Source organism: Oryctolagus cuniculus, chromosome 3, assembly GCF_051225735.1.
Source record: "Oryctolagus cuniculus isolate XC-2025 breed Fujian yellow rabbit chromosome 3, ASM5122573v1, whole genome shotgun sequence".
Lineage (NCBI taxonomy): Eukaryota > Metazoa > Chordata > Mammalia > Lagomorpha > Leporidae > Oryctolagus > Oryctolagus cuniculus.
In genome coordinates this window covers 22,704,537-22,713,951 of record NC_142869.1, presented here as the reverse complement: position 1 = coordinate 22,713,951, position 9,415 = coordinate 22,704,537, and positions in this window count along the sequence as shown.

The following is a 9,415-nucleotide window of genomic DNA, read 5'->3' as shown; positions in this document are numbered from 1 at the left end:
GCTTTCTAGTTCTTTCTTGTTACTCTTCAGCACATTAGCCAGGCGCTCTGGACATTCAGTTACCCTATCCCTGCCTTTCTGCATACTAGGGAACAACTCCCAGACCTTCCCCTGAAGTGGATCCCTGGATTCCTCCCTCCTCTGTAAACGTCTTCCCAGGTTGATTTATTTTAAAATTTACTTATTTATTTATTTGAGAGAGAGAGAGAGAGAGAGAATGCAAGAGAGCACTCGCATCCTCTAATTCATTCCCCAAATGCCCATAATGACCCAGACTGAACTGAGCCAAACCTGGGAGCCGGGAACGCAATCTAGGTCTCCTACATTGTTGCAGGGACCCAAAAAGTTGGGCCATCATTGCTGCCTCCCAGGATCTACGATAGCAGGAAGTTAGAGTCAGGAGCTGGAGCCGGAAGTCAAACCGAGGTACTCTGGTGTGGGATGTGGGTGTCCTAAGTGGTGTCTTAACCACTGGGCCTAACACACACCCTTCCCAGCTTGTCTGGAGACAGGGGCTTGATGTTCTCTTTCTCTCTCACCCCAAGAAACTCTCAACTTCATGCACCACTGCTGCACAGACGTGGAAACTGAAGCTTGGGGTCTGAGCCTCCAGCCCTTCTTCTTAAGTCCTCTGCCAGCCTCCAGGACTCAGATGCTGACAGCTGACACTGATTCTTTCCTGTGTTCTTCATCTGGTCACTTGAGAGTTATCCAACCTGTCGGCAGCCTCTAAAGGCAGGGACATCTGGAAAGAAGGCTGGTTAAGAGGACGACCAGATGGGGATCAGATCATGTGGCTGCCTTGGCCTTGGAGGCTTGCTCAGAAGATCACCACAATGCCTGCAGCCCTGGCCTTGCACACGTTTCTGTCTTGCTCTTTTCTGCAGTGAGGTCCCTCATATTCCTGCTATGCGTCTCTAACCAAGGACCTGGGTAAGAAAAGCCAGAGGCCCTCACCCCCATGCATTTTATTTCAAGGATCACCAAGGAGGTGGTGCTTATCTGTGGCCAACAAACTGAGACTGGAGGACACTTTCTCTGCCCAAATAATGCTCTTATCCTTTTTTCCTTTTGTGTCTCTTCCCTTCTTCTTTAAACAATTGAAACTAAAGCGAAATGCCCTCTAATGAAAAAGTGTGCAACCCATGCTCGCAAAGTGGTGCTAAGTGATACTCAAGACATTCAATTATGATACATGGGCATGACATTATATAAAACTTTTTTTTTTGTTTGACAGGCAGAGTTAGACAGTGAGAGAGAGAGACAGAGAGAAAGGTCTTCCTTCTGTTGGTTTACCCCCCAAATGGCTACTACAGCCGGTGCGCTGCGCCGATCCAAAGCCAGGAGCCAGGTGCTTCCTCCTGGTCTCCCATGCGGGTGCAGGGCCCAAGCACTTGGGCCATCCTCCACTGCCTTCCCAGGCCATAGCAGAGAGCTGGACTGGAAGAGGAGCAACCGGGACTGGTACCCGGCACCCCAACCGGGACTAGAACTCGGGGGTGCCGGCACTGCAGGCAGAGGATTAGCCAAGTGAGCCGCGGCGCTGGCCTTTATATAACACTTTTAAGATTTCTCCTATTCTCTTGCATAAAAAGATGCCAGGATGGGTGTTTGGACTAGCAGTTAAGACACCTGTATTCCTTAACAGAGTGCCTGAGTTCTCTACCCACCTCTGGCTCCTGACACCAGCTTCTCTCTAACACAGACCCTGGGAGGCAGTGCTGATGCTTCATCTAGTTGGATTTCTGCCACCCACATAGGAGAGTGAGACCGAATTCCCAGAAACTGCCTTCTACTTCATCATAGCTTTGGCTGTCATGGGCATTTGGGGAGTAAATCAGCAGATGGGAATTCTCCCTCTCCCTCTCCCTCTCCCTCTCCCTCTCCCTCTCCCTCTCCCTCTCCCTCTCCCTCTCCCTCTCCCTCTCCCTCTCCCTCTCTCACTCTCTGACAAATAAAAAAAAATGCATAGCTTCACTAGGGAATTACATTAGGGAATTACAAAATAAGACCACAATGAGATGAAGTTACAGAACAGGTAAATTGAGAAAAGATGAAAATTTTCAACAGTTGGAAGGATAAGGAGCAAATGGAACCTTCCGGTGTTGTGTATAGCAGAATAAATTCCTACATCTTGGCAGAACTTTCTGGCTGTGTTGACTAAAGCTAAACACATATATATTCTGTAACCCAGAAATCCCATCTCTGGGTGTAGACCCTAAAGAAATGGGTGCACATTCTCAGTTTTTTTTTCATTGTGTTTACTTTTATGGTTACCATGTGGGGCTGGTGCTGTGCATAGTGGGTAAAGCCACTGTCTGTGGTGCCAGCATCCTATATGGGCACCAGTTCAAGTCCTGGCTGCTCCACTTCTGATCCAGCTCCTGGTTGGTGTGCCTGGGAAGGCAGAGGAAGATGGTACCACTGCTTGGTCCCCTGCACCCGTGTGGAAGACCTGGAAGAAGCTCCTGGCTCCTGGCTTCAGATCAGCCCAGCTCTGGCAGTGTTGTGGCCATTTGGGGAGTGAACCAGCAGATGGAAGATCTCTCTCTCTCTCTCTCTCTCTCTCTCTGTGTGTGTCTTTCCTTCTCTCTGTAACTCTTTCAAATATAATAAATCAATCTTTTAAAAAACATGCCATGTTGGGACCAGCATTGTGGCATAATTGGTTAAGTCATGGCCTACAATGTCAGCATCCCAAATGGACACAAATTCAAGTCCCAGAAGCTCCACTTCTCATCCAGCTCCCTGCTAATGGCCTGGGAAAACAGCAGAGGATGGCCCAAGTGCTTGGGCTCCTGCACCCATGTGGGAGACCTGGAAGAAGCTCCTGGCTTCAACCTGGCCCAGCCCCAGCTGTTTTGGCCATTTGGGGAGTGTGTGAATCAGCAGATGGAAGATCTCTCTCTATGTATCTCTGCCTCTCAAAAAAAAAAAAATAAATAAATAAAATAAATCTTTAAAATATACCATGCTCTGGGAAGTTTGTGGCAGATGTGTGCATTCTAGTTAACTGGAAACTCTCCACATTACCATGTACAATAGAATGTCTGAACAAATTGTGATGTAGGCATACCATGGAGCACTACCTACCATTGAAAAGGAATGAACTACAACTACCCACGAGAAAGTGAGTGAATTTCACATTCATAAAACTGAGTGAGAGAAGCCAGAGACAAAAAGATTGCATATTGCAGGTTTTCATCTGTTTAAAATACCAGAATAGACAAAATTCCTCACACTGGTAGAAATGAGGATGTTTGCCTTTCTGGGGGTGGAGGTAATAATGGAAGGTGCATGAAGGGGGCTTCTGTGTGTGTAATTTTTCTCTTTTCAACTAAGTTTATTTATTGTGAGGCAGGGTGGGGAGGGAATACTTCCATATGCTGATTCACCCACCAAATGTCCATAACAGCTGGGACTGGACCAGGGCCTGAGCCAGGCGCTGGGAACTCAATCCAGGTCTTCCATGTGGGCAGCAGGAACTTAATTACTTGAGCCCCATTATCACTGCTTCCAGGATCTGCACTGACAGAAAGTGGAGTCCAGAGCTGGAGCTGGGAATTGAACCCAGACACTCTGATGCAGAAAGTGGGCATGTTAACAACTAGGCCAAATGTCCCTTCCCCATGTTCTCTGTCCTGATCTGGGGGCTGGTTATACAGTATGATCAATTTGTGAATATTTATCAAGTCTATGATATGTGTCCCTTTTTGCATGGATATTTCCATAATATGTTTTTCAAAATATTCCCATCCTTCTGATGACTTGGGGAGCAAATCTCGGTTCGGATGTGCCTCATCTCTACTGACTCACCTGCTTGAACAGGGGAGGGGATACCAGGCTCAGAGGTTCCAACAAATGGCAGTCTCTGGCTGGAATCAAAGAACACTGTTTTGTTTTCATTGTGTTTACTTTTATGGTTACCATCTGTATGTGGCCATCCATACTAGATTTCCATTTATGGGAATGATATAGTTTCCTTTAAAAATAGCCTTAAGTGTTTTTTATATATATATGTATGTGTATATATATATATATATATATATAAAGAGCAAGCTGACTTGCATTAAAACATCATATAAATAGTAGAACAGGTGGGTCTTAGTTACGGTAAAGCCATGCGGGTGGAGTTTGTACAAGGTTGTTCAAGTGGAGAAAAGCCGGGATTAGGGGGAAGGGAGCAGACCCGCCTCAGCCTGTCCCCAACTTTGAACCATACACACTGCTCGGCACAGACAGACTCTCCAGCCCAAGACACAGCCCTTACAGAGGACTCATGTGAAATTTTGAGCAAAGAATGCTCAAGGAGCAATGGGCAAGGGGATAGAGTAAGAGCAAAGTACCGGGGTTCACTCAATAAACACTGAGCATCTGTGTGCCAGGCACAGTTCTAGGCCCCAGACCTACAATAATGAGCAAAATGGCCATGTCTCAGGGCTGCTGCTAACCAGGCCAGGGCAGTGGTCAAGTCCCTGCACTTTTCTAGGCTCCAGTTGGTTAAGTCAGATGTGTCTCTGAGCGAGGGAGGGCTGCTTCCCTGATGTGCACAAAGACCAATCAATGTGTGAGCCTGGTCTGTGAGAAGAGAAGCTTTATTTGCCAGCCAGCAAAGGAGGCAGGGGCTTCCATCAGGGGTCTGGCGGAAGTTTGATGGGTTCAGGAGAAAGAAATCCACAGAGCCATTTCTGAGTGCATGTGTGGGTCCAGTGAGGAACAGACTGCGAGCAGATATTGCCATCTAGGTCCCTTCATTTCCTAGGGGTGTCTGTTTCCACTTTTAATTTTGTGGGGGTCGTGTGTGTGACTCTGGTTTTGGCTGTCATCTAGGTACCCAACCTCCTCTTTGCACACATGGGGCTCGCATTTAAACACCTCTCCTAAGAAAACAGAAACTTTAACAAATGTAGTCAAAGCTTTATGACCAGAACCTATTGGAAAAACCTGAGGCCAGGAAGCATAGTAGGAAGTGGGGGAGCATAGTAGGAGGCCTTGGGTTTTGGGAGTGTCAAGAGGAGACCTCATTAAGGGGCCAACCATCTGGTTTCAAACCTAGACTCTGTAAAGGTAAAATGAAGTTTAAGTTTGAGGTCTTAGAAATTGCAATCTGGAATCTGAATCTGCATTTTGTAGGGAGGCAGGGAAAGTGGGAGCTTACGTGGGCTGTTGAACACGAGAGCAAGTAGGAGCTATATAACTGGGACACGCAGAAGATAAAGAAATAACGCATACTCTTAGCAATCACGTCTATAAAACAAGAGTCTGAAAACCTCAGTGTCATGTCTGGTCTCTGGGATGCTCCGGGGGCAACCAAAGTTTCTAGGCAGCAGCTTGAGATGTGCCTGAGTCCTACTTCCTTAATGGCCTTCTAACTCCATTTTTAAAAACATTTTAAAATTTAAATAGAGGGAGAGAGACAGAAATAGCGGGTGAGATAATGAGCACTCATCTACTGTTTCATTCCCCCAAATGCCTCTAATGGCGAGGACTGGGCAGGGGCTAGGACTAGGAACCGTGAACACAACACATGTCTCCCAGGTAGGTGACAGGAACCCAGTGACTTCACTATGACCGCTGCCTCCAAGCGTCTGCATTAGCAGGAAGCTGGAGTCAGGAGCCAGAGCCAGGCAGAGAATCCAGGCCCTCGGATGCGGTGCACTGGCGTCTTAACTGCAAGGGTAAGCCCGCTCTCTGAGTCCATTTGTTGTTTTCGTTGTGATTTTGCTTTTATTTCACAGAAGAGCTTCTGAACATGAGCCTCCGTGGCAACAGGCCTTTCTGGAGTGCAACTCAGACTAATGGGGGCTAGGAAAGGATTTAAAAAGATGCAGCTGTTGTCGAGGTGTGTGTGTGTGTGTGTGTGTGTGTGTAAGGATGGGTAAAACTGGCTATTAAGTAGGAACTAGGTAAAAAGAATTAGGCTGTGATCTTCAGCCTCATTAGGAAGAGAAATTCATTGTGTATTTTGCATTTATGAGGTCAGCATTACCTGGTCTGCTCATCTCCACAGTTCTTGGCTTCAAGATCAATAATTTAAAAGGAGGTAGAAGGGGAATGATTCTCAAAATACATGAGTAGCTGAATGCATGAATGCACACTTGCCTCTCTTAGCTTCTCGATAGATTCTTCACCACTGGGCATCCCCAGCTCCTGGACACTACATTGGAGACTCAAAGGGAGTGAGGACCATGCTGGGAATGTTTTTAGATGAAGACAGTGCTTTCTACTCATCTTAAAAATTCTTACCGGGTGCCTACTCAGTGAGCTGCACTGCAGTTTAGACCTGTGCACTGTCCAGTTTGGCAGGCACATGTGGCTATTGAGCATCTTTTTTTGTTTTGTTTTAAAGTCAGAGTTACACACAGAGAGAAAGAGAGGCAGAGAGAGAGAGAGAGAGAGAGAGAGGTCTTCCATCCACTGGTACACTCCCCAGATGGCCACAACAGCCAGAGCTGCACCGATCCAAAGCCAGGAGCCAGGAGTTTCTTCCAGGTCTTCCAAGGACTTGGGCCATCTTCTACTGCTCTCCCAGGCCATAGCAGAGAGCTGGATCTGAAGAGGAGCAGTGGGGACTCGAACCAGCTCCCATATGGGATGCTCGCACTGCAGGCGGCAGCTATACCCGCTACGCCACAGCGCTGGCCCTGCTATTGAGCATCTGAATGTTGGTTAAGTTCAAATTAAAATGTGTTAGGGTGCCGGCGTCGCAGCTCAATAGGCTAATCCTCCACCTAGCGGCGCCGGCACATGGGGTTCTAGTCCAGGTCGGGGCGCCGGATCCTGTCCCGGTTGCCCCTCTTCCAGGCCAGCTCTCTGCTGTGGCCCAGGAAGGCAGTGGAGGATGGCCCAAGTGCTTGGGCCCTGCACCCCATAGGAGACCAGGAGAAGCACCTGGCTCCTGGCTTCGGATCAGCGCGGTGCGCCGGCCGCAGCGTGCCAGCCATGGCAGCCATTGGAGGGTGAACCAACGGCAAAAGGAAGACCTTTCTCTCTGTCTCTCTCTCTCACTATCTGCTCTGCCTGTCAAAAAACAAAACAAAACAAAACAAACAAAAAACAAAACAAAACAAAAACGTGCTAGGGCAGGAGCTGTGGCATAGTGGGTAAAGCCGCTGCATGCAGTGCCGGCATCCATATGGGTGCCGGTTCGAGTCCCAGCTGCTCCACTTCTGATGCAGCTCTCTGCTATGGCCTGGGAAAGCAGTAGAAGATGGCTAAAATTCTTGGGCCCCTGCAGCCTTGTGGGAGACCCAGAAGAAGCTCCTGGCTCATGGCTTTGGATTGGCATAGCTCCAGCCATTCCGGCCAATTGGAGAATGAACCAGCGGATTGAAGCTCTCTCTCTCTCTCTCTGCCTCTCCTCCTCTCTGTATAACTCTGACTTGCAAATAAATAAATAAATAAATCTTTTTTAAAAAACTAGTTAAAATGTACTATAAGTGTACACATACACATCAGAGCTACAGGATTTGGTGTGAAAAAGGGGCTGTTCAATCTTTCAATCACTTTTAATACTGATTATACATTGAAATGATAAAACTTTGGATGGCAGCTATGCTCACCACTATACCACCAGCACTGTTTGGAAATGATAAAATTTTGGATAGATTCGGTTAAATAGATCATTAAAACAGATGCCTACTTTTCCTTTTGCTACATTTTAATGCGGCTACTAGAAAATTTAAAATTGTACACGTGGTTCACATTTGAGCTTCCACTGGATCTGTGTGGGATGGTGTGGTGCCAGGCCCTAGCCCTGCTCTGAAGGAACCTAGCAGGGTACGCCAACAGAAACTTGTTCCCTGGCAGGCTCAGGACACCAGGGCACACTGAAGTGGGGTCACCTGGAGAATCTCCATGCCCGTGACTTTCTCTGCTGCACTCCAGTGACCTCTGCAAGTCCAGCTCGGTCTCACTTCTCTGCTCAGACATGGATGCTCCATCCCGTGGCATACCAAATCAAGCCAAACCTCCAGAGACGTCAACTGGATTTCCTGCCAGTCTCCCTCTGCTCCGCTGAGCATTCTCCTCTCTGGCTACTGGCGGCTGGCTTTCTGCTCTCCAACCTCCTGTTCCCATGTCTGTGCCCTTGTTTTTGCTGTCCCCTGGTCTTGGGAAGTCATTGCTACCCCTCCTTTGGGCTGGCAGGATTCTAAGCTTCAATCTCAGTCCTGACTCACAGGGAAACTGCTGCTGCCCTCTCCCATCCACTCTCCAACTAAAGATTTCTTTTCCTCCAGCTTCTGACAACCAGCTATTTGTCTGTCTTACCAAACTCTTCCCCGTAACTCTTGTACTCTTATTTCCTGAAGATCTGGAACTTGCCTTTCTGGAGTCACCTAGCTCACCCGCAGGCAGGGCCAGGTGCTCACTTGCTTAAGGAGCTGTCACTCTAACCCTAGCAGGCTCAGAGAGCCAGAGTGGAGGAATCTGTGGGGGAGGGGTGGCGCTGAACTACTGGGCTGGAGGCAGGCTATTGGCCCATCCCTCATCAAGACAATCTCTCTGACAAGTGTTTGTCTTGCAGGGAGATGGGTGATAATTAAGGCTGAGTCCAGGCGGGGTTGATGGGGGCTGGGGCAGCTTGGGTAGACCTCGGGTCAAGCAAACAGAACAATGAAAGGAAGCCACACTTGTCCATTTGCATCATCGGAGGGGGAGCTGTGAAGAGCCCTATCTCAGGGCTGTCTTTCACACCTGCAGCTCTGATCTGACCTCTCCAAGACCCCTGAAGCAGGGTGTGTTGGGATTTGTTCTGTAGCAAGTGCCTGGGGATTTGTAGATGGGGACCCGAGTTGCTAAGGGCTTACTTTTGAGGGGACCAGGGGTAGGGCTTAGGGGAGGGGAATGGGGGAGGTTTTTTCGGTGTCCAGAAATTGCACTTCGAGTTCTCGAGCTCCCTTTGGAGAAACTGCCATGGTCACTAAGAGGGGCTGCTTGGGGCAAGCCCGGTCCAGACAGGTCCGGACTCACGGGACAGCGAGGGCATTGTTCCAAGCCACATGTCAGCAGCGGGCGATACCCAGAGGATGGAGACAGTCGATGCGAACAGACCGAAATCCACCTGAAGATCAAGACCGCCTAATGTCCTTTGTGTGTCCCCAGCAGTTAGCGCAGGGCCGGCCACATGGAAGGCGCGCAAACTAAGTCCTTACAAACTGAACTCAAAGATAGGAGACAAAAGCTCTGCTCCTCTCCCACGCCGATCCTAACCAAACCTGCAAGCGATTCTTATTTGCTAGAAGCCTGTGAGCTCGGGGCGGGGGAAAGAGGGATAGGGGCTTAACAGAGCCCGGGGCTCTTGCAGGGTGGGCGAGGGGGCGTGCACGCACGCATAAGTCCGCACGCGCTGGGGTGCCGGGGGAGGGCGAGGGGGTGGTCTCCAAAAGGGGGAGGGGAGAGAGCAGGGGGCGGG